Source organism: Panthera uncia, chromosome D2 (assembly GCF_023721935.1).
Source record: "Panthera uncia isolate 11264 chromosome D2, Puncia_PCG_1.0, whole genome shotgun sequence".
Classification (NCBI taxonomy): Eukaryota; Metazoa; Chordata; class Mammalia; order Carnivora; family Felidae; genus Panthera; species Panthera uncia.
The window spans coordinates 11,111,499-11,136,395 of record NC_064818.1 but is presented as its reverse complement, the minus strand read 5'-3'; the positions used below and the strand labels follow the sequence as shown (position 1 = coordinate 11,136,395).

Here is a 24,897-nt window from a genome sequence, read left to right as displayed (position 1 = left end):
GAGGTAGAAAGAGGGGGAGACCCGGAATCCAAAGCAGGTTCCAGGCTCCAAGCTGTCAGCACAGAGCCCGATGCGGGGCTTGAACTCATGGACTGTGAGTTCATGACCTGAGCCGAAGTCGGATGCTTAACCAACTGAGCACCCGGGCACCCTCAGACAAGCCTTACTTTGAGAATAAGCTTTTGAGAATCAAATATGGATTGAGCAGGGTGATAGGGGCAAAGAATAGGCAGGGATCAGGTAAAAGGGAGGGAGGGAAACAGAGCCACCAGATCTCAGAAAAGAAAGGCTGTGTTTTAAATACTGGGTAAAAACAGAAGAACAAGTTGCCTAGAGCCGTGCCGCTAGAGAAGCTGAACCATTCTCCTTTTGTCCAAAGAAGCTCCTTCCAGCCTTATCTGTTTTTCTGAAATGTTTTTGTTACCTGTAGACATAATTCTGCTTCTGGTTGGTGTCTCTCTTTTTATTATATATTTATAAATATATAAAAATATTTCTATATGTTATTTCATATATGCTCTTTTTTATAATTATTTTTATATTTAATATAGAAATATATGATACATTGATATATACTATATTCATATATTTAAATCTATAAATATTTACATATAAATTATTTTATATGTAAATTGTATACAAATTGCATTATATATACATATACCCATAAATGTATATTGCACATATATATTATATGTATAATTATACCATTTATGTCATGTACATAAAATTATGCTATATGTAAAACAGTTATATATACACATAATTATATAAATTACATGTAATTTATGTATTTATATATCTATATAAAGATATATGTTATATACATATAACTATACTTTATATAAAACCATATGTGTGTGTGTGTATATGTATATAATTATGTGTAATTTATAATAATGGGTGGAGTAATCTAGTTTATATTTATTTACATAGTTATTTGAAGTTACCTTTTATATATTATATATATATATATACATATATATATATATACAGGCATATATACAGGTATATATATATACAGATATATATATATATATATATATATATATATATGCTTTTATATGTTAAAGAGACAGAATAAAGAGCAGAATAATTTTGAGTCAGGTCCACCAGACTTAAAACTGTTACATGATGTTTCAAAATGAACTAAAGAAATTCAGAGACAACAGCATAGATTATAAACTCAGAAAAAAGGTGAGTAGAGAAGAGAAAGATTTGAAAAGAGCTGAAAGATCACAGGACTGAATTGTAAATCACAGACACACTAACTTTAGGAAAAGACACCAGAGTGTATAAACCCATGGTAATGCCTTAAGAGTAACAGAAGAGGGAAAAGTGAAAACCTGTTAAAAAAAAAAAAAAAAAAGACCCAAAAACTAGAGGAAAGAGATGACAGCACCTGAGAGGCTTCCAGGTTCTTGTCCAGCACGTAAGATGCTTGGAAGTTGCCACTCTGTCCTAACAATAAGTAAAAAGCTGGGCAAACTGAAAAACCAACAACCCTTCTTAGATCCGTGAGGCAGTGAGGTCACAGGGCAAACTTCTGCCCCCAAATCGGAGAGAGCGACAGGCAGGTGCACAGAATCACAGCTCACGTGAACAGTGACCTCTAAGGAGCCGGTGCCTGATGGGACAACCTGAACTGAACTGATGAATCGCCGGGGCTCCGTATGGACGGCTCTAAGCATTAGAAAATCCCGGGGCCCCACAGTTTCGGGAGTTTTCCCTCCTGGGGCTCCCCCCGGTTCTCACAGTGAATATTGGAGGAAAATTCCCTGGTGCTTCTGCCAGGGAGAGGGAAAAAGAACCATTTTGAGATATTCCAGAGGATTATGTTTTTAACAAGATATGCCCTCTGGAGAACCTGTTTTACCAGAACTCAACCTGCTGCAATTATGTCAGTGACTGGCCTACCCAGGGAAAAGGAAATTCCCGACTCCAGCCCGCCTTAGCCATCCCGTGCCACCTAAGAGGGGGGAATACTGAGAAACTTGTGAAATTCACAGTCCAGAAGAACAGGCTCACTGAAAGACTGAGACCTAATAACCCAACCAGAAAACACTTCCTCTTCCCGTACCTTACCAGCACGTTACTAAAGGCTTGTTTACAGCAGTTCCCTTTACCCAGTACCTCATGCGTGGCTATCAAGAAAAAACAAACAAACAAACAAAAAACCCAAGTACTGAAAGGCAGTAAACACATTTGGAAGGGACAGAACAGGGATCAGAACCAGACTCCGATATGGCAGCAGTGTTGGAACTACCAGACCAGGAATTTAAAACAACTATGATTAATATGCTAAAGGCTCCAGTTCATAAAATAGACAGCCTGCAAGAACAGATGGGCAATGTAAGCAGAGAGATGGAATTCAAAGAAAGAAAAAAAGAAATGCTGGAGCACAAAAACACTGACGGAAATTAAGAATGCCTTTGATGGGCTTATTATTAGACTGGACTCGGCTGAGCAAAGAATCTGTGAGTTTGAGGATATCTCCATAGAAACCTCCAAAACTGAAAAGCAAAGAAAAAAGTTGGATTGAAAAAAAAAAACAGGACAGGGGCGCCTGGGTGGCTCAGTGAGTTGAGCATTCAACTTCTCTTCAGGTCATGATCTCAGTTCGTGAGTTCGAGCCCCGCATTGGGCTCTGTGCTGACAGCTTGGAGCCTGGAGTCTGCTTCAGATTGTGTGTGTGTCTCTCTCTCTCTGCCCCTGCTGCCTCTCTCTGTCTCTCAAAAATAAATAAATGTTAAAAAAAAAAAACAGGACAGAATACCCAAGAACTGTAGGACAACTACCAAAAAATTCTAGAACCATGATGAAAGGAATAGAAGAAATATTTGAAATAATAATGACTGAGAATTTCTGCAAGTTATTCTACAATATCTAACCACAGGTCCAAGAAGTTAAGACAACGCCAGGAAGAGTGAATGCAAAAACCCCGCTACACGTAGGCATATCATTTTCAAGGTACAGAAAATTAAAGATAAAGAAAACATCCTGAAAGAAGCCAGAGGAAGAAACACTTTATACCTGTAAAAGGGCAAAGATAAGAATTGCATCCAATTTTTTGGAAACTATGCAAGAAAGAAGGGAATAAAGTGAAATATTTAAAATGTTGGGAGGGAAAAGCTATCAACCTAGAATTCTGTATCCTGCAAAATTGCCCTTTAGAAGTGAAGAAGAAATGACTTTCTCAGACAAAAATTGAAGAAATTTTTTGCCAGTAGACCTGGCTTATAGGAAACATTGAAAGAAGTTCTTCAGCAAGAAGGAAGCTCAGAAACTTGAGTTTACATAAAGGAAGGAAGGAAGCATTGGTGAAGGTAAAATTAAAGTTTTTTTTTTATTTTTCTTATTCTTAATTGACATAATAGATAAAAGTTTGTTCAAAATAGTAACAGCAACACTGTATTTGCCTACGTATGCTTATGTGTAAGTGAAATGAATAACAGCATTTCTACAAAGGATGAGGAATGAATTAGGATTGTTTTGTTAAAAGGTACTTTCACTATCCATGGAATAACAAATATAATGTTATTTGAAAGTGGACTCAGATTGGTTGTAAATGTACATTGCAAACTCTAAGAAAACCACTTTAAAAAAGTAAAAAGAAAAAAAGAAGGGGGAGGGGGAATGCCTGGGTGGCTCAGTTGGTTGAGCATCTGACTTTTGCTTTCAGCTCATGTCATGATCCCAAAGTCATGGGATTGAGCCCCGTGTTGGGTTCTGCACTGAGCGTGGAGCCAGCTTAAGATTCTCTCTCTCTCTCTCTCTCTCTCTCTCTCTCTCACCCTCTCTCACCCTCTCTCACCCCTCCCATGCCCCTCTCCTCTGCTCACACTCTCTGTCTAAAAAAGAAAAAAAGTATAACTTATATGTGAAGAATGGAGAGAAAATAAAATCATATGAAATATTCAATTAAAGTCACCGAAGGCAGAAAAAGAATGGAAGACAAAAGTAGAGCAAAGAATAAGGGCAACAAATAGAAAACAGAAACAAATATGTAGATCTTAATCCAACTGTGTCAAGAATTACTTTGAACATCAACGGTCTGAATGCATGAATTAAAAGACTGAGATTGTCAGAGTGGATCAAAGATGACACCCAACTATTTCTTGCCTGCAAGAAACCCACCTTAAGTATAAAGACACATAGATTAAAATTAAGTGGATGGAGAAAGCTATATCATGCTAAAAATAATTGAAAAAGTAGGAATAGCAGCCTTTTGGTTAAGGAAAATCATCAGGGGAAAGAAGGGCATTATATGATTATAAAGGAATCAATTTTCTAAGAAGACATAACAATCAACATGTATGTGTAACAACAGAGCATCAAAGTATGTGAGGAAGAAACTAATAGAACTACAAGGAAAAATAGATGAATCTACTGTAATAGTTGGAGACTTCTGTCCTCCTTTATCAGAAATGGGGAGATCCAAAAGGCAGAAAATTAGTAAGGGCATAGTTGAACCACACAACACTATCCATCAACTGGATGTCATGGGTATGTATGGAATACTTTATCCAACGGTAGCAGAATGCATATTTTTCTCAAGCTCATATGGACACATTGACCAAGATAGACCATATTCTGGGCCATAACATACAACTTAACAAATTTAAAAGAACAGAGATCATGCAATGTCTGATCTTAGACAACAAGTGAATTAAAACAGAAAGGTTGAAAATCACAGAATACTTGGAGATTAAGTAATGCCTTTAAATAACACTTGGTTAATAAATCTTAAGATATATTTAAAAATATTTTGAACTAAATTAAAATGAAAACACAACTTACCAAATTTGTGGGATGCAGCAAAAGCAATGTTTAGAAATTCAAAGAAATTTAAAGGACTGGGTGCATCTGTTAAAAAAGAGGAAGATCTAAAATCAATAATCTAAACTTCCATGAAAGAGAAGAACAAATTAAATCCAAAGTAAGTGTAAGAAAAGAAATGAAAAGAATTAGAGCAGAAATCAATAAAATTGAAAACAGAAAATCAAAATCAATTTTAAAAAGTTGTATTTATTGAACAGAGCAATAAAATTAGTAAGTTTCTAGCCAGGCTAATTAAGAAAAAAGTAGAATACAAATTACAAATATCAAAAATAAGAGACATCAGTATAGATCCCGCAGACATTAAATAGATAATAAAGCAATACTATAATTCTCTGCCCCAAAATTTGATATATTATGGGGAATGGACAAATCCCTTGAAAGACACAATCTGCCAAAATTCACACAAGAAGATATAGACAACCTGAATAGGCTTATAGGTATTAAATTGAATCAACAATTAAAAACTTTCCATACTAAAAGCAGCAGGCCCAGATGAGTGGTGAATTTAAATCATTTAAACCATCAAGCATTTAAAGAAGAAATTAGACCAGTTAACTATAATCTCTTTCAGAAGCAAAAGAAATATTTCCTAACTCATTCTCTGAGGCCAAAATTATTCTAAAATCAAAACCAGACAAACACATTACTAGGGAAAAAAAACCCTGAAGGTAAATACCTCTCATAAACACATGCAAAAATCCTTAACAAAATATTAGCAAATTGAATCCAACAGCGTATAAAAAGAATTATATGCTATCACCACATAGGATTTATCCCAGTTGAGAAAGGCTGGTTCAGATTCAAAAATCAACTCGTATAATTTATCACATCAACTGAGAAAAAATGAAAAGTCATACAATCATATTAATAGGCTCAGGAATAGCCTTTGACAAAACCCAACACCTATTCATGATAAAAACTCTCAGTAAAGAGGAATAGAGGGAAGCTTTCTCAACTTCACAAGAACTATGTATAGAAAACCTATAGCTAACATCTTCTTAATAGTGAGAAAGTTGAAGTTTTCCCACTAAGATCAGTAACAAGCCAAAGATGTCCCCTCTCACCCCTGTTTTTCAACATTATCCTGGAAGTCCTAGCCAATGCAATAAGACAAGAAAGATAAAAAGGGCATACAGCTGGGGAAGGAAGAAATAAAACTGCAGATGATCTTTTCATCTATGTAGAAAATCTGAGAGAATCAACTAAAATCTTCTAGTATTAATAAATTATAGCAAGGTTGCAGGATACAATTCTAATATACAAAACTCAATTGCTTTCCTATGTACCATCAGTGAACAAGTAGAATTTGAAATTTAAACACAATACCATTTATATTAGAATGCAAAAAAAAAAAAAAAAAAAAAGAAAGAAAAAACCCTAGGTATAAACCTAACAAAATACCATAAGATCCAAAATAAAAACTCAGATGAAAGATATCAAGGAAGAACTAAATAAATGGGGAGATATTCTATGTTCATGAATAGGAAGACTCAATGTTATCAAAATGTTAGTTCTGTCTAACTTCATTTATAGGTTTAATGCAATCCCTATCAGAATCCTAGCACGTTATTTTGCAGATATTGACCAACTGTTTTGAAGTTTATTTGGAGAGGCAAAAGACCCAGAATAGCGTAAGGAGAAAACAAAGTTTCCTTATAAAGCCACAATATTAAAGACAGTGTGGTATTGGTGAGAGAATATACCAGTAGATCAGTGGAACAGAATAGAGGGTCCAGGAGTAGACTTACAAATATAGTCAACTGATTTTTGACAAAGGAGCAAAAGTAATAAAATGGAGGGAAAATAGTCTTTCCCAATAAGAGGTGCTGGAATAACTGGACATCTTAATTAAAAAAAAAAAAAAGTAAATCTAGACAGAGACATTATACTCTTCACAAAAATTAACTCAAAATGGATCACAGATTTTAAAATGTAAAACTACAAAATCCTAGAAAATGACATAGTAGAAAACCTAGGGAATGTTGGGTATGGTGATGCCTCTTTCATATAACACCAAAAGCACAACCCATAAAAGAATAAATTGGTAAGCTGGACTTCATTAAAGTTAGAAACATGTGCTCTGAGGAAAAATAGTGTCATAAGAATGAGAAGATAAGCCTCAGACTGGAAGAAAAAACTTGCAAAAGACACATCTGATGAAGGATTGTTACCTAAAATATCGAAAGAACTCCTAAGAGTCAGAAGTAAGAAAGCCAACAAATGGATTAAAAAATGGGCCGAACACCTTAACGGACTCCTCACCAAAGAAGATATCCACATGACAAATAAGCACATGAAAAATTGCTCCAAATGGTATGTCATCAGGGCAGTGACAATGAAAACAATGAGGTACCGCTAACTCTATTAGATTGGCCAGATTCCAGAACACTGACACCACCAAATGATGGTGGGTGGGGAAGTGGAGCAGCGGGGATTCTCATTTCTGGTTGGTGACGATCGAGAGTGAGTCAGCCATGTTGAAAGACAGGTTGGCAGTTTCTTACCAGACTAATTATGACCTTACCATGATCCAGGAATGGTACTCCTTGGTATTTACCCAAAGGAGTTGAAAACTTAACGGCCATGCAGAAAGTTGCACGTGGATGTTTATAGAAACTTTATTCATGATTGCCAAAACTTGGAAGCAGTCAAGGTGTGCTTCAGTAAATGAACAGTATAAACTGTGGTATATACAGATGATGGAATAATATTCATCACTAAAAGAAAATGAACTCTCAAGCCACAAAAGGACATGGTGGAAACTTAAATGCATATTACTGAGTGAAAGAAGCCATTATGAAAACCTACATACTGTAGGATTCCTGCTATATGACATTCTGGAAAAGAGAAAGCTCTAGAGCCAGTGCAAAGATCAGTAGTTGCCAAGGGTTAGGAAGGAAGGGAGGGATGGATAGGTGGAGCATGGAGAATTTTTAAGACAGCGAAACTATTCTGTATGATAGTATAGTGATGAATATATGTCATTATACATTTGTCAAAATTCATAAAATTCACAGCACCGAGAGTGGAACCTAATGTAAACTATGGACTTTGGATGATTAGATGCATCAGTGTAGTTTCATCTGTCATAACAAATGTCCCAAGCACTGTGGTGGGGGATGTTAATAATGGGGGAGGCTACGCAGGCAGAGAGTGTATGGGCAAATCTTCGTACCTTTCATTCAGTTTTGCTGTGAACCTAAATCTGCTGTAAAAAAATTGTCTATTCAAAAAAGCACAACAGAACATCTTAGAAGAATGTCTAATGTACTTAAAATAAAAGATCCTGGCAAATACCAAAACTCAGGAATGCTTGCTTGAAACTACACGTTGCAAAGCATGGTGCATACTTTGGAAAATTGGTTTCTTTGTTGTTCAAGACAGATATTCTCATAAAGTATATTAATTAAAGGTAAAGAAGAAAAAATCTGTTGAATCCAGGCAAAAGGATAAGTCACTTTTAAAGGAAAGGAGGTCACGTGTCATCAGATTTGTTAACACCAATGCTTAAGAAACTCAAGGAAAGGAAATAGGAGTCAAGGATTCCAGCCAAACTGACTTTTTGTGGAAAAGCTATAAACAAACTGCTATGAATATGGAAAAAATTAGGGATATTGTTTCCATGAGCCCTTCCTTAGGAATTTACTGGAGAATGAGCTCCAGTAGATACTCCGGCATGAGGACTGGTTGTGAGCAAGCAACGTGCTCAAGAAGCAACTCAAGAAGCTGAGACTCCAGAAGATTTGAAGGAGAGAGCATCACATGTAGTGGTCCCATGCTTGACTCTGTGAAGTTGGTATACGACCAAAACACGGGAGAAAAATGGGGAGACTTTATAAAAATTATATTAAACTTCCATATCAATAGCTGTAAGTGGACTTAACCTATTGAAATAAGAAGAACTTACGATTTTCAGGTTGATTAACATAGCCAAATATGACATTTTGTATACTAAAACAGAGATAAAGAAAGTACAGATAAAAGGTTGGACAGGGGGATACTAAGAAGCACAAGTAAAAATAAAGTGACTTTCTCAACTCTCTGACCAGGTGTAATTGAGACCAAAAACCTTGAAAAGAGACAAAGAAGGCTGTCTAACCAATGTTAAGGGGTATGCTTCACAATGAAGACGAAGTAGGTGTATGCACCCAGTAACAGAAACCACTTCCTGAAGCCAGAAACTACAGGTGCCAAGAGGAAAGAGAAACTCAGTACTAATAGGAGATATAACACACTTCAAGTGGAAAAAATAAGTAAAATGTTTCGTATAAAAGGTCGATGAGGTCGACCTTATAAAGACTTGTCAAAATCTGAACCTCAGAGAGTATACATTTTAAAAAATTTTATTTATTTTTGAGAGAGAGAGAGAGCACGCACGAGCACGAGTGGAGGAGGGGCAGAGAGAGACGGAGAGAGAGAGTCCCAAGCAGACTTTGCATTGTGGGTGTGCAGCCCAGCGCAGGGCTCTATCCCACGAATCCTGAGATTATGATCTGAGCCAAAGTGGGATGCTTGACTGACTGAGCCACCCAGGTGTCCCGAGAGTATACATTCTCAAAAGGTTCACATAAAACAGTAAAGTATATTGGGGTGCCTGGGTGGCTCAGTCTGTTAAGCGTCCGACTTCTTCTCAGGTCATGATCTCATGGTCCATGAGTTTGAGCCCCATGTCGGGCTCTGTGCTGGACAGCTCGGCGCCTGGAGCCTGCTTCAGATTCTGTTTCCTGGTCTCTCTCAGCCCCTCCCCTGCTCATTCTCTGTCTCTCTCTCTCAAAAAATAAATAAACATAAAAAAATTAAAAAAAAAAACCACTAAAGAATATTGACCATGTCTTAGGTCACATAAAGAGAACCACAGTAAATTGCAAAGAGCAGCAGTAATACAAACATGACTCTACAGAAATAAAACCAGAAGTAATTTTTAAAAGAAAAAGACAAATCCCCATAAAGTCCCTTCTACCTAAGGATTAAAAAGCCACACTATTAAATAAATGTTGAGTGAAGGTAGGAGCCTCAAATAAAAATTGAAGAATTTCTTGAACATAGTGAAAATGAATACATGATATTGTGACATGTAGAATATGTGAGACACAGCTGAGGAAGTTCTGAGGATAAGAATTTTAGCATTAAATATATAAATTAGTGAAAATGAAAGAAAAGAAACCCACAAATGACTTCAACAACCACCTAAAAACTAGAAAATAAAGTAAGCAAAAGAAAGTGATAGGATGCAATTAACAGAGTAAGAAGGAAATGGATGAGTTAATTTAAAAATTGGTTCTTTGAAAAAATCAATAGGCAAACCGCTAATTCAATCAATACAAAGAAAAACACAAATATTCAAATATTAAAAGTTACATAAAGGAAGGAGGGGGATAATGATCAAAGCAGAGGAAATTAAATCATAAGAGACCATTTGCTCAATTATATGCAAGTGGATTTGAAAACCTTCATGAAATGAATCATTTTCTAGGAAAAAATTAAATTTAGCACAGAAAGTCTGAGCAGACTAATTATTGAATAAAATAAGGCAGTAAAAGAATTTCCTGACAAGAAATGTGCCGAGTCAGATAATCCCTACTTATTTATACTACTTAAATTATTCCAAAACATAAGAAAAGAAAGAAAACTTCCAGTTTATTTCAAGTAAGTATAACACGGATTCCAAAACCTTAAAAAATTATTTTGGAAAACAATGGATCAATTTCACTTACGAATATTGATACAGAAATCTGAAATAAAATATTTTTTTAAAGAAACCAATGTTGGGACACCTACGTGGCTCAGTCAGTTAAGCATCTGACTTTGGCTCAGGTCATGATCTTGCAGTCTGTGGGTTCGGGCCCTGCATGAGGCTCTGTGCTGACAGCTCAGGGCCTGGAACCTGTTTTGGATTCTGTGTCTCCCTCTCTCTCTCTGCCCCTCCTCCACTCACACTCTGTATCTCTCTCTTTCTCTCAAAAATAAACAAACATTAAAAAACAATAAAAAAAATAAAGAAACCAATGTTGCATTAAAATGTGCATTATGACCCAGTGGTTTATTCTAGGAATCCCAAGAGTGGCTCAGTACCCTCTCCCCCCCCCCCAAAAAAAAAATCATTAATAATATTCTTCATGTCAGTTGTCCTAAGGAGAAAAATCCTTTGGATATCTCTGAAGATAGGGAAAAGTCAGTAACAAAATTCAGAGTGTATGTTTCAGAAATTTATAAAATAAGAATTGATGGATAGCTCACAAACATTATGTACAAACACTTGTGCACATACGCAGACTTCAATTAAAAAGTGAGCACTTTATTTACAGGGAAATGCTCATGATCAGAATTAGGTATAAGTTAAAGAAGGATGGTCAGCATCTCTCTTGTGCAAGTGTGTATTGTAGGTTTGAGCTGATGTGATTAGACATAGAAACTTAAGTTTGGATAGGAAGAGATCATCGCCGCTGATTAGTGGTAGTCGAAGAATTGCAAGAGAACCAGTGGAAAAACTGCACGATGAATGAGGAGAGAAATCCATAAAATAGCTGGTCATAAAACGAAGGTATCAATAGCCTCTCTGTATATTGACCCGTTCGAAAGTATACTGAAGCATATACGTACATGTCTGGAGTGATACCTCATATGCACGTACAATCTACACGTGTGTGAATACAAATTCAAGTTTACCTTAAGTTAGAAAAGGGATCAGTAATAGTTTGGGGCCAGTGTTTTATCAATAAAGTCTCCCAAAAGGGAAAATTCATTAAAAAAAGGATTCTTGGCAGGCCTGTGTGGCTCAGTTGGTTGAGTGTCCGACCTTGGCTCAGGACGTGATCTTGTGGTTTACAAGTTCAAGACCCACGTCGGGCTCTGTGCTGACAGCTCAGAGCCTGGAGCCTGATTCAGATTCCGTGTCTCCCTCTGTCACTCTCTGCCCTTCCCTGACTCATGCTCTTTCTCTCAAAAATAAATAAAAACATTAAGAAAATTAAAAAGAATTCTTATATCATGATCTTATTGCTACAAGCTTAGTTTTCTGGTGTTAACTTTTTGTGGACTCAGGAGAGAGAGAAGAATTTTTAAAATCTGTTTCAGCCTAACACTTCAGTGATTCTGGATTTCCAAGACTGGTCCATATCCACTGCATGTATAAAACAACACTGTTTGTTTTTATCAGGCTTCCAGAAAGCAAGTTGAGCCTTGTAGATAGAACAATATCAAGAGCTCTTTCCATTTCTTCCAATTTCTGTGGCATCACTTTAATTAAAAGTATTTCTTCCCTTAATGGAACATGATAGAGCAATATTTTATCTTCAGCGACTTCTCATTCCAGGATATTATTCACCATCATAAATAATGCATTAGGATATTAATGATGCATAATAGTTGTGATATTCCAGATGAAGTACTCTTCTTATTCAAGTGAGAAATTTTGAATAATAAAAATGTCAGTATGGAATAAATTCTGGATGATGTAAGAAAGATTCACTTTAAAAATAAGGTTTATGAAATATTTAAAAAAATTTTTTTATATGTATTTATTTTTGAGACAAACAGAGCGTGAGTTGGGGAGGGGCAGAGAGAGAGAGGGAGAGACAGAATCCGAAACAGGCTCCAGGCTCTGAGCTGTCCGCACAGAGCCCGACGCGGGGCTTGAACCCGCCAACCGTGAGATCATGACCTGAGCCGAAGTCAGACGCTCAACTGACTGAGCCAGCCAGGCACCCCAAGTTTGTGAAATATTTTAAACATGGTAGTTTGGTAGTTTAAATATGGTAGTTTGTCAATGTGTTTCTTTTACAATTAATTGAAGTAATACAATTAATACGAGAATTCTCCCTTAATACAAGAATTAAGGGAAAATAAATATTAGCATTATTGTTTTTTGTTCTATTTACTTTATTGTGATTTTCAGAAAATTTTATTTTGGGCAAAAGGAAGGAAAAAGGCCAGTGTGGTTGGGAAGGAATATACATGACCAGTAGTCATAACTTGTTTCTCAGAATCATCCTGCTTTGGTCATATAATCATTTCTTTGCCAATAGTTTAAGAGGAAAACATCCAGTTTATAAAGAATGAACGATCAACGATCGCATACTTACACAAAGTTTTGCTAGAACAGAAACATTAGGAGAAGATGCCTAACAGTTTTTGGCAGATCATGGCCAGAGGGGAAGTATTTGTTAACTTTTAATTTGTAAGTCGTGTGGAAATAGTTATTCTTAGCGTCTCACATATACATTGATGCTGCCCAGTTAAGAAAGGGTGGCGATACAAAAGGACAAAGATGATGTAATTGAAATCCCTCAAGGAGGCAACATGCTAGGGGACACGTGAATAATACAGTAGTGATGCGTTGTCTTATGAGGTAAAGACTCATTCTGGGAATATTTGTAAGTTTTTAAACAATTCTCATTATAGTAAAAAATTCCCATTATGTTTCTTTTTTTAAATTTATTTAAAAAATGTTTAATGTTTATTTGTTTTTGAGAGAGAGGGAGAGGGAGAGGATGAGTAGGGGAGGAGCAGAGAGAGAGAGAGGGAGACACGAATCTGAAGCAGGCTCCAGACTCTGAGCTGTCAGCACAGAGCCCGACGCAGGGCTCGAACTCACAAGCCATGAGATCATGACCTGAGCCGAAGTCGGATGCTCAACTGACTGAGCCATCCAAGCGTCCCCCATTGTGTTTCTTGAAATGAAATGAAAACTTGAGAACATATGGACATCTAACACTGGAAAACAGTCTAAAATCTGGGAGAGATATTCACTAATTATAAGGTAGATGGAACCTGTTGGATAAAAACCTACCTGGAGTTCAACGCCTGACACACACAGGTTCACTGCAAACACCGTAGAAAGGTGGGCAGATGCTGTAATCCACCTAAGGAGCCTGTGTGCCTTTGCTCAAGGGGCTGTGCTCACAAGGAAAGTGAAAAGCAATGTTGTGTCCCCTCCGATGACTCTATCACCAAATTCACACTCCTGGCCAAATGGTGTGGGTGTTGGTAGACGCGAAGCTGGTGATGACCCATTGCATTCTTAGTCCTCACAAATAAAGTACCGAAGGCATATGCAGAAGAGGGGAACAGCATGAGCAGACACAGAGCTGAATGAAATGAATGCCTGTGAAGAAACTGGAAACTGCAGTAGGGTCTTGTACACTGTTCTACCTTCTAGATCTGAAAGTCTGGTTTAGCCATCACTGGAGCGAACACAACCGTAGAAGATGATGATCTCCCCTAGGTGTTGACCCACTTTTTCTGTAAAAAGCCAAATAGTAAATACTTTAGGCTTTGTGGGTTAAAGGATTTTCTTACATCTACTCACCCATGACACGGTAGCACAAGAACAGCCATAGACAGTATATAACATGGTTGTGTTCCATAAAAACTATATTGACGGGCACTTAAGTTGGAGTTTCTATTAATTTTGTGTCATAAAACGTTATTCTTGTGATTTTTTTTCAATCATTAAAAAATATTGAAGCCACTTTTTGCTCAAGGGCTGTACAGAAACAAAAACAGAGCCAGATCTGGTCCATGGACTGTAGTGTGTCTATGCCTGATATAACACATGGAAAATACTATATTCCTAATGGAGAAGCTACAACAAATACGACAGGGGTGACAATCAAAGATATGATGGAAGAAAAATGTTCTGTCTGCAGGTTAAATGTCTCGCACTATCCTAAAATTTGGAAAGGGAGTGCTTCTGGCTGGAAGCATGAGCGAAGTTTTATGAAGGCAGAGGCATGGAGTGTGAGTGGACTTCTTGACAGATGGTGATGAAGAGTTAATGAGTATGTTTGACATATGAATAAGGGAATAAAGGAGTAAAATAGGAGTATCCATAAATACAGTGTGATGTGGAAAGAAGCATTTCACAAGGAGGATGAGGACAAAGGAAGAGGAGGAGAGGCATTTGTCTGTGAAGAAGAATTCCTAAGTGTTTTTGTGGGGGTTGAGGCAGGCCTTCAAATGCCAAGTAACCTGTGCAACTGTATTTGAAAGATAAAGACTGCTCCTGAAAGCTTTAGAACAATGGACTGTGTTATTCCAAGCTTTGCTACTATCAGAGGCAATCAAAGCCAGACACTGGTTAACATGATAAGGACAGATTTTAATCAGTAACATACTACTGCAGTGGGGAAGGAGGTCCAGTGGGAACTGAACTCAATTTTGATTTGTGCAGAGGCTATTTGGTCTGTTACAGGAAGAATGAGGGGGTGAGGAAGGGGGAAGATGAGGGCTTGGTAGAGTAAAGGGAAGTGAAAAATAATGAACGAATGGTCAAGGTAAGTGCTGTTTAGTCCAGCTGTATCTACTAGCTGGCAGTTATTGAAGTTAGGATTCTCTTCTGGGGAGACGGGAACAGAGGCCCTGTCCTTCCTGATGATTACATTTCAAGGAATGGCTTTCAGGTTTTCAAGAAAGGCACTCTTGAGTTGCGGGAGATATACGTATATCCCAAAGGGACAGAGGAAGGATTCACAGTTGTAAAGGCTTTTCAGTAAATGCTCTGAGAAAGGGTAGTAGGTCCTAGTGCCAGGTGTCGACTAGAGCAAAATATAAATTCTTTTGGGAGTCTTGAGCTTGCTCAGACAGGCTGTTTAAGGGTGGCAAAGGTCATCCTAGGGGTATTGCCTTGAGCTATTAGAAACTGTGTTAGTGATTAAGTCTTCCAGTGTGGAGGGGAGAGGACGAACAAAATCATTTTTGTTGAGAGTGTAGTTTTTATAGGCCAGTGTTGAGGCCTAGTCGAAAAGAGGGTTCTGAGGGGCTGTAAGAGTTTGGTCAAGGAGCAACTCTTTGTCACTACTCATCGATGTGTATATTCAGACATGTATAACCTTCCCTGGAGGTATGAACGAGCCTGACTGAGTTTACTGGAAGAAGGCATGCCCTTGTGTATGCTTAGTCCTCTCTGCTCCTGGAACACCTTTGCTCAATGCTTCCCTTGAAGGAAGCCTTTTCATCCTTTAGGCCACTGTCCAAATAGGTCTTCCTTTGTAACACTTTCCTGCATTTCTGATGCATCCTCCTCCTCCCTGCAAAAGTAACTCTCTCCTCTCATGCTCTCTCCTCTTCCCCTCTTTTCCCCCCATCCTCCTCTCCTTCTTTCTCTGTCAAGCAAAATGAATTCCTTCTACTGTACCTCTTGCTGCTAAATCACATGTCTCTGTACATTTACTTTTTCAAATTACTGTGAAATAATAATCATTAAAACACCTTCAGGCAGAGAGTATCTCCTTTATCTTGTGTTTCAGGCACATAACACATCTCTGAAGGAAGTAGATGATCAATGAATGGTAGTTGATTTTTACTGATTCTGTTCTTTCCTTTGGACCAATGGCTTAATTAATATTGATGTATCTATTTTGACGGTTCACCAGTTTGTTTGGCTTTTTTAGTCCTGCTGTACCTTCTAAAGAATGCATAGACTCTGTCCTCCTGACTTAAGGAATTAATTTAATGGCTTTGATTTACCAGGGTAAATATTCATACTTGTGACTATAATAAAGCTTAATCCTGTACAGATTGATAATGGATTTGGTACAGTGCATTGCAGGAATAATTAATTTACTACTTTATGTAAAGAATGAATCTTTGAGCATCTTTGCTCATACAAAGAGCATCTTTGTCAGCATGCTCATACATAATTAAAAAATATAAATTGTTGTTGACAAAGTTGATACAGAATGAAATGCTAGGATTTTTTTTTTTGCCAGAATAACTATCTTGGCATAGAAATTTTTTTATTTCATATATTGTTTTATAGTAAGTGATAAAGAACTTGAGATTATATTTCTATTTATTTTGTTTAAATTATAGGTCAGGCAATATTACTTATAAAATGCTTAGCATGTATTTTACTATTAAAATATCCTCTTTCTTGAAAAATGTAATCAGGCTCCCACTGGAGGGGAAGAAAAGAAACCTAAAATAGCCAGAGAACAACATAAGAGATTTATTTTTTTTTCTTCTCTTTTGTTTTGTTTTGGTTTCTTTTCTTTTGAGAGCACGAGTGGGGGAGAGGGGTAGAGGGAGAAAGAGAGAGACTCTTAATCCACGCTGCATGTGGACAGAGCCTGATGCAGGGATCGATCCCATGACTCCGGGATCATGACCTCAGCCAGAAGTCAACTGACTGAGGCACCCAGGTGCCCCATAAGAGATTTATTTAATCAGATGTACTGTGAATCAGTTAGTAATAGTGGCAGGTTCTATAGAACATCAAATAAGGGAAAGACCACTATAAGCTGGCTTGTCAGGAAAGATTTCAGAGCTGAGATATGCTAGAAGCAGGCCCTAGTGTAGTTGTAGGGCTTGGATTGGTGATGAATATATTTGTGTCCTGTGCAGAAAGGGAAGAATACTGAGCTATGAATGAACTTGAAGATGGTCAAGAAGGGGAGAACAAGGACAACAAGGAGAGTGCTAACAAGAGGACAGGCTAGTTCAGAGTCAAAAGGCCAAGGGAGGAGAGCATTTTTGGTGGGAACAAAGTGACAAACCATATCAAGTGTAGCTGAGGGGCAAAGCAATGGGAAAATCCAACGGGTATGCATAGAACACCTTTGGAAAACTTCAAGTCGTTGAAATGTTGCGCTGAAATTGAAAAACATGTTCATGAAGGAGGTAAGTAAGCACATGAAAAGATGATCAACACCATTAGTTATTAGGGTAGTGCCTATTAAAACCACAGTGGTGTACCACTGCGCAACCAGTAAAATGGCTGAAATTGAATGGACACATAGTACCAAGAGTTGAAGATACCAAGAGCAGTTTTCTCCTTCCAGTGTGGATGACAATGCAAAATGGCACATTTAGGAAGCAGGTTGGCAATTTTAAAGCGTAAATTTATGTACTGTTCCCAGCTATTTATCTGAGTTGTATACCCACGTTTCTTCCCAAACTCTTAGACTCCTATGTTTGGAGCGGTGTTATTTATTAACAACCCGAATCTCCATGAACTGATAAAGCGTTACCATTTAGCAATACAAAGAATAGAACTTTTAATCTCTGCAACAACACAGGTGCATCTCAAGAGCATTAAGTGTCAGAAGCAAGACACTAAAGACTACATACTGAATGATTCCATTCATATGAAATTATAGGAAGACAAAGCTTCAGTGACAAAAAGCAGATCAGTGGTTGGCAAGGGCTGGAGGAAGGAGGTGGGAATTTATTACGGAGACATGAAGACATTTTTATTCCATGAAATATATGGAAATGATTTTTTTTTATGGTTGAGGTCACAGTTACATGGATGTAGACAAGTATTGAGCTCATTAAATTGTATACTTAGAAGTGGCAAATTTTATTGCATTAAATTATATCTCAGTAAAGCTGATGTTTTAAAAATCCAAAAAGGCAAAGCCATGAAGCCAGATAAGTATATATTTGATTACATTAAAATTGAAGACTACTGCATGTCAACAGAAGCCATTTAGAAAAAAGCCTCAGATGCTAGAGATTATTTTTAACATGTTTATATAAAACTGGTAAGATACTACTATTCATAGTATGTAAGGAACTCCTACCAATTAATAAAGAAGAAAGAATATTCAAGTACAAAGATGTTCAAAAGGTTTGAAGAAGTAGTTCATGGAAAAGAAAACTCAAATTGCTTCCAAATATTTAAAAAGATGCTGAAGATCATAATCAGGGATGTACAAATTAAGAACATTCCAGTTCCTGTGCATGAAATTGGCAAAAGTTGGTAAGTTTAGCAGTGCCAAATGCTGGAAAAGATACGGATCAGTGGAAATTTTCGTATAATCCTATTAGGAGTATAAATGGACACAACCACTTTGGAGAGCAATTTTACAACGAATTATTTTAGACCTTTTTGTATTAATTAAAATAATTATACCGACATTAGACCTAAATGTTGGTTTAAGATGACACTCTCTAGGACCTGGCAAATACACTCCAAGAAATATACCTGGCCTAGACCAACTCTTGCACATAGCCTCATGAAAATGTGTATACATACATGTTCATTTCAACATTTTTGTAATAACAAAAGCAGTCAAAAGACCACCATTCACCTGTTAAAATGGTGAAATCCAAAACCCCGAAAACACCAAATACTGGCAAGGATGTGAAGCAACAGGAATTCTCCTTCATTATGGGTGAAGATGCAAAATGAAAGAGCCAATTTGGAGGACAATTTGTCAGATTCTTGTAAAACGAAGCGTCCTCTTAACCATACAATTGAGCAGTTGTGCTCCATGGTATTTACCCAGATGAGCTGAAAATTTATATCCACATGAAAATCTGCACACAGATGTTTGTAGTGGCTTTATTCATCGTTACCGAAACCTGGAAGCAATTCAGATGTCAGTAGATGAGTAGATATACAAACTGTAGTCCATCCAGAAAATGGAATATTAGTACTAAAAAGAAAGGAGGTATCGAGCCATGAAAAGACATGGAAACCTTACAGACCTATTACTAAGTGAAAAGCCAATCTGAAAAGGTTACACACTGTAAGATTCAAACTAGATGACATTCTGCAAATGGCGCAACTGTGGAGGTCAAGTTAGTGGTTGCCAAGGTGTTAGGAAACTAGGATGAATAGGTGGAGCACAGAGGATGCTCTGTATGATGCTGTAATGGTGAATCCATGTCATTGGATATTTTTCAAAACCCATGGAATGTACAGCAGCAATAGTGAACTCCAACGTAAACTGTGCACTTTGATAACGATATGTCAGTGTGGATTCACCAATTGTAGCAAATGGACAACTGTGGTGTGGGGAGGTTGTCTGTGTTGATAGGGATGGGGGGGGTGGAGGGCTACATGGGAACCTTTTGTACTTGCTGATCCATTTTTTGTGAACCTGAAACTGCTCAAAAAATTTATTTTAAAAACATACAAACAAAAGGTCTCAGTAGGGAAATTGTCAGCAGGGAAATTGGTAATTAAATAGTAGTATATTTAAACGACTTTATATATATATATATATATATATACACACACACACACACACACACACACATATATACAGTGAAACTATAAACCTAAATACCAACAAGAATAAACCCAAGAACATAATGTTGAGCAAAAATAAAAATCAAATTGTAGATAGAGACACAGAGGAGGGTACCATTTATTCATGTCATGTTACAATATGATAAACAAGTCTGTAATTAGTATTAGAAAATAGACATATGTAGTAAAATTCTAAAAAAAATGCACTTGAATAATAAACACTAAGTTCAGCCGAATGGTTAGTCCTTCTTCAGAGGAACAAGCAGAATAAAATCAGGGCTGGATTCCTAGCTGGCTTTAACTGTGTATATAATAATTTATTTTTTAGCTGGTTATTGCAACATGGGTGTTTATTATAGTACTTTTTACTATTTTGTACTTCTGAAGTTCTTTATTTGAAAATAGCTTATGGAAGATGATACTTGATTTGTAGCTAGAACATTTTTTTAAAGTTTTTATTTAAATTCCAGTCAGGTAACATACAGTATAATATTAGTTTTAGGTGTACAATTAGTGATTCAACACTTCTGTACAACATCGTGTGCTCATCACAGCAAGCACACTTCTTAGTCCCCATTGTCTATTTAACCATCCCCCCACCTGTCTCCCCTCTGGTGACCATCACTTTGTTCTCTGTAGTTGAGTCTGTTTCTTGGTTTGCCTCTCTTTTTTCCCCTTTGCTCATTTGTTCTTTTTCTTAAATTCCACATATGAGTGAAATCATATCATATTTGTCTTTCTCTGGCTGACTTATTACACTTAGCATAATACTGTCTAGCTCCATCCACATCATGGCAAGATTTCATTCTTTTTTTATGGTTGAATAATATTCCCTTGTGTGTGTGTGTGTGTGTGTGTGTGTGTGTGTGTCTTTATCTTTTCTTTTTTATCCATTCATCAGTCAGTGGACGCTTGGGCTGTTTCCATAATTTGGCTCTTGTTGCTAATGCTGCTGTACACATTGGGGTACATATATCCTTTGAATTAGGATTTTTGTGTTCTTTGGTAAACACCTAGTAGTGCAATTGCTTGATCACGGGGTAGTTCTGTTTTTAACTTTTGAGGAACCTCCGTATTGTGTTCCATAGTGGCTGTGCCAGTTTATATTCCCACCAACAGTACAAGAGGGTTCTCCTTTCCCCACCTCCTCGCCAACACCTGTTCTTGTATTGTTGATTTTAGCCATTCTGACAGGTGTAAGGTGATATCTCATTATAGTTTTGATTTGCATTTCCCTGATGATAAGTGATGTTGGGCATCTTTTCATGTGTCTGTTGACTATTGCCATCTCTGTGTCCTCTTTGGAAAATGTCTTCATGTTTTCTGCCTGTTTTTTTAATTGAATTATTAGAACATTTAAAAAACAGTAAACCCTCAAGTAATTAATCTGGGAAGTTTCGATGTTATGAATAATAACTTTTGCCTTTTTACATTTACATTTTAAAGGTTATACCTTAAGGGGTACCTGGGTGGCTCAGTTAGTTAAATGCCTGACTTTGGCTCAGGTCATGATCTCGCGGTTCGTGAGTTTGAGCCCCACATCAGGCTCTGTGCCTACAGCTCAGAGCCTGGAGCCTGCTTCAGGTTCTGTGTCTCCCTCTCTCTCTGCTCCTCCCCCACTCACACTCTGTCTCTCTGAAAAATAAAATAAAATTGTAAAAAAAAAAAAAAAGGTTATGCCTTAAAAGCCTCCAGTAGAAGTTGATTTACTGGAAATTAATTGTAATTGAGGGTTTAGTATTGGGATAAGATAGTCAACTTGGTGAATAGAAATACAGGGATGGACAAGAGCTAAGGATATTTGCACTAAAGAACCGTACTGCAACTGTTAGTTTTGCCAGACTACTGCTTGGACTTAGTGTTCAGGCCACTAATAACTAAAGTTTACCACCAGTCTTTTAGTTCATAAGCTTCAATTTGCATAAAACATATGACCTAAAATAAGGTTCCAGATTTCATCCAGTCTCTCGTAGTTCTGGATTGGTTGACTGTGCATAGGATTCTTTTCTAATTTTCCCAGATGTAGCTTCTTAATATATTTAAGATCTATTATTTTAGGGAGCTATTACCAATTAGTTGTACCTGAAGTGAAACTGATTGCCCTCCTGGGTTAATCAAAATAGGCTAAATTATGCTTAATGAGAAAAAAAAAAAAACCAGGAACCCCCAAATCTCAGTGGCTTTCTATACATGGAAGGTTTAATTCACACACATGTTACATGTCCAACACTGATTAGAGGGCTCTTCTCCAGATGGTCGCTCAGGAACCCCGGGTAACTAACACTTCACATCTAGAATGACTTCATTTGTCAAAGTAAAGTAGTAGGAGAGAAGAGTGTGGAGAACTAACTTCCTTTTCTTGGTGGGGGGCAGGATTTTGTCCCAAGGAGACACACATCATCTCTGCTTATAGCTAATTGCTCAGACCTAAGGGTCTGACACAATTACAAGGGAGCTGGGAAATTTGAGGGATCTCATGTCTGTTCAGTAAGTATTAGGTATTTCTGTCACTTGGGATTACTTGAAGAGGAGTAGGCTTACTATGTTTAGAAGGGCTCAGTCAAAAGGAACTGCATTGCGATTGCTGGGTTGTAAGTAGTTCTGTTTTTAATTTTATGAGGAACCTCCAAATTATTCTCCAGAGTGACTGCAGCAATTTGCATTCCCACCAACAGTGCAAGAGGGTTTCCCTTTCTTTGCATCCTTGCCAACATCTGTTGTTTCTTGTGTTGTTAATTTTAGCCATTCTATAGGTGTGAGGTGGTATCCCATCATAGTTTTGATTTGTGTTTCCCTGATGATAAAAAAGATGTATATATACACAATGGAATATTACTAAGCCATCAAAAAGAATGAAGTCTTGCTGTTTGCAACCATGTGGATGGGACTAGAGTATACTGTGCTAAGCAAAATAAGTCAGTCAAGAGAAAGATGCCACATGATTTCATTCATATGTGGAATTTAAGAAAACAGATGAACATATGGGAGAGGAGAAAAGAGGGAGTGAAACAAACCATAAGAGACTCTTATTTTTTATTTTAAATTTTTTTTAACGTTTATTTATTTTTGAGACAGAGAGAGACAGAGCATGAACAGGGGCGGGCAGAGAGAGAGGGAGACACAGAATCTGAAACGGGCTCCAGGCTCTGAGCTGTCAGCACAGAGCCCGACGCGGGGCTCCAACTCACGGATCGTGAGATCATGACCTGAGCCGAAGTCGGACACTTAACTGACTGAGCCACCCAGGCGCCCCCATAAGAGACTCTTTAAGATAGAGAACAAACTGTGGGTTGCTGGAGGGAGGTGGTAGGGGATGGGCTAGATGAGTGATGGGTTTTAAGTAGGGCCCTTGTTATGATAGGCACTGGGTGTTGTATGTAACTGATGAATTGCTGAATTCTGTTCCTGAAACAAATGTTGTACTGTATGTTAACTAGAATTTTAAAAAAATTTGGAGAAAAAGGAACTGCATTGGATGAAGATCAGGACAGAATATAACATGGTGTTGTATGTGTATATAATATAATTTAGGGAATTTAGAATAATGAACACTTAAAAAATTTACCTGGGTCAGTCATTTCATTTTATAAATGAATAAAATAAATCCTAGTCACTTGCTCAAGATCACATAGATAGTGGCAGTGTTGGGACTAAGTTGAAAAAGAAACCAAACTGTCTTAATATATATAGACAATATTATTATCTAAAGGGAAAATATAAGAGAATCTCTAGATTAATTAGGACTAGTAAAATCATTCAGCAAAGTTGCTGGATATACGATAAATATATAGTAACGTTACTATATTCTAGCAATAACAAAATAGAAAATGCATTAGAAAATGTGAATGCATTATTCACAGAAGGCCATATTTCATTCTTTCTCATCACCAAGTAGTATTCCATTGTATATATAAACCACAGTTTCTTTATCCATTCATCAGTTGATGGACATTTAGGCTCTTTCCATCATTTGGCTATTGTTGAAAGTGCTGCTATAAATATTGGGGTACAAGTGCCCCTATGCATCAGCACTCCTGTCTCCCTTGGGTAAATTCCTAGCAGTGCTATTGCTGGGTCATAAGGTTGATCTAGTTTTAATTTTTTGAGGAGCCTCCACACTGTTTTCCAGAGCGGCTGCACCAGTTTGCATTCCCACTAACAGTGCAAGCAGGTTCCCGTTTCTCCACGTCCTCTCCAGCATCTATAGTCTCCTGTTTTGTTCATTTTAGCCACTCTGACTGTCATGAGGTGATATCTCTGTGGTTTTGATTTGTATTTCCCTGATAAGGAGCGACATTGAGCATCTTTTCATGTGCCTGTTGGCCATCTGGATGTCTTCTTTAGAGAAGTGTCTATTCATGTCTTCTGCCCATTTCTTCACTGGATTATTTGTTTTTTGGGTGTGGAGTTTGTTGAGTTCTTTATAGATTTTGGATACTAGCCCTTTGTCCGATCTGTCATTTGCAAATATCTTTTCCCATTCTGTCTGTTGCCTTTTTGTTTTGTTGATTGTTTCCTTTGCTGTGCAGAAGCTTTTTATCTTCATGAAGTCCCAATAGTTCATTTTTGCATTTAATTCCCTTGTCTTTGGAGATGTTTCAAGTAAGAAATTGCTGCGGCTGAGGTCAGAGAGGTTTTTTCCTGCTTTGTCCTCTAGGGTTTTGATAGTTTCCTGTCTCACATTCAGGTCCTTCATCCATTTTGAGTTTATTTTTGTGAATGGTGTAAGAAAGTGGTCCAACGTGGATGGAACTGGAGAGTGTTATGCTAAGTGAAATAAGTCATACAGAGAAAGAGAGATACCATATGTTTTCACTCTTATGTGGATCCTGAGAAACTTAACAGAAGACCATGGGGGAGGGGAAGGGGAAAAAAAAAGAGAGGGAAGGAACCAAACCATAAGAGACTCTTAAAAACTGAGAATAAACTGAGGATTGATGGGGGGTGGGAGGGAGGGGAAAGTGGGTGAAGGGCATTGAGGAGGGCACCTTTTGGGGTGAGCACTGGGTATTGTATGGAAACCAATTTGACAATAAATTTCATATTAAAATAAATAACCTATGATTTAAAAGTCT

General features: G+C 37.3%; 1 protein-coding gene across 2 annotated transcripts in view; it reads left to right on the top strand.

The window, feature by feature from the left end:
• RYR2 (ryanodine receptor 2) overlaps positions 1–24,897 on the top strand; it is a 754,822-nt gene that overhangs the window by 208,529 nt on the left and 521,396 nt on the right. Inside the window, exon 1 of one of the 2 annotated variants that reach the window (XM_049646094.1) lies at positions 24,883–24,893. The exons of the other annotated variant lie outside the window; for it this stretch is intronic. The gene's annotated coding sequence lies outside the window, so the exon portion shown is untranslated. Of the gene's footprint in view, positions 1–24,882; positions 24,894–24,897 lie in introns of those variants that run through there. 2 annotated transcript variants of the gene reach the window in all.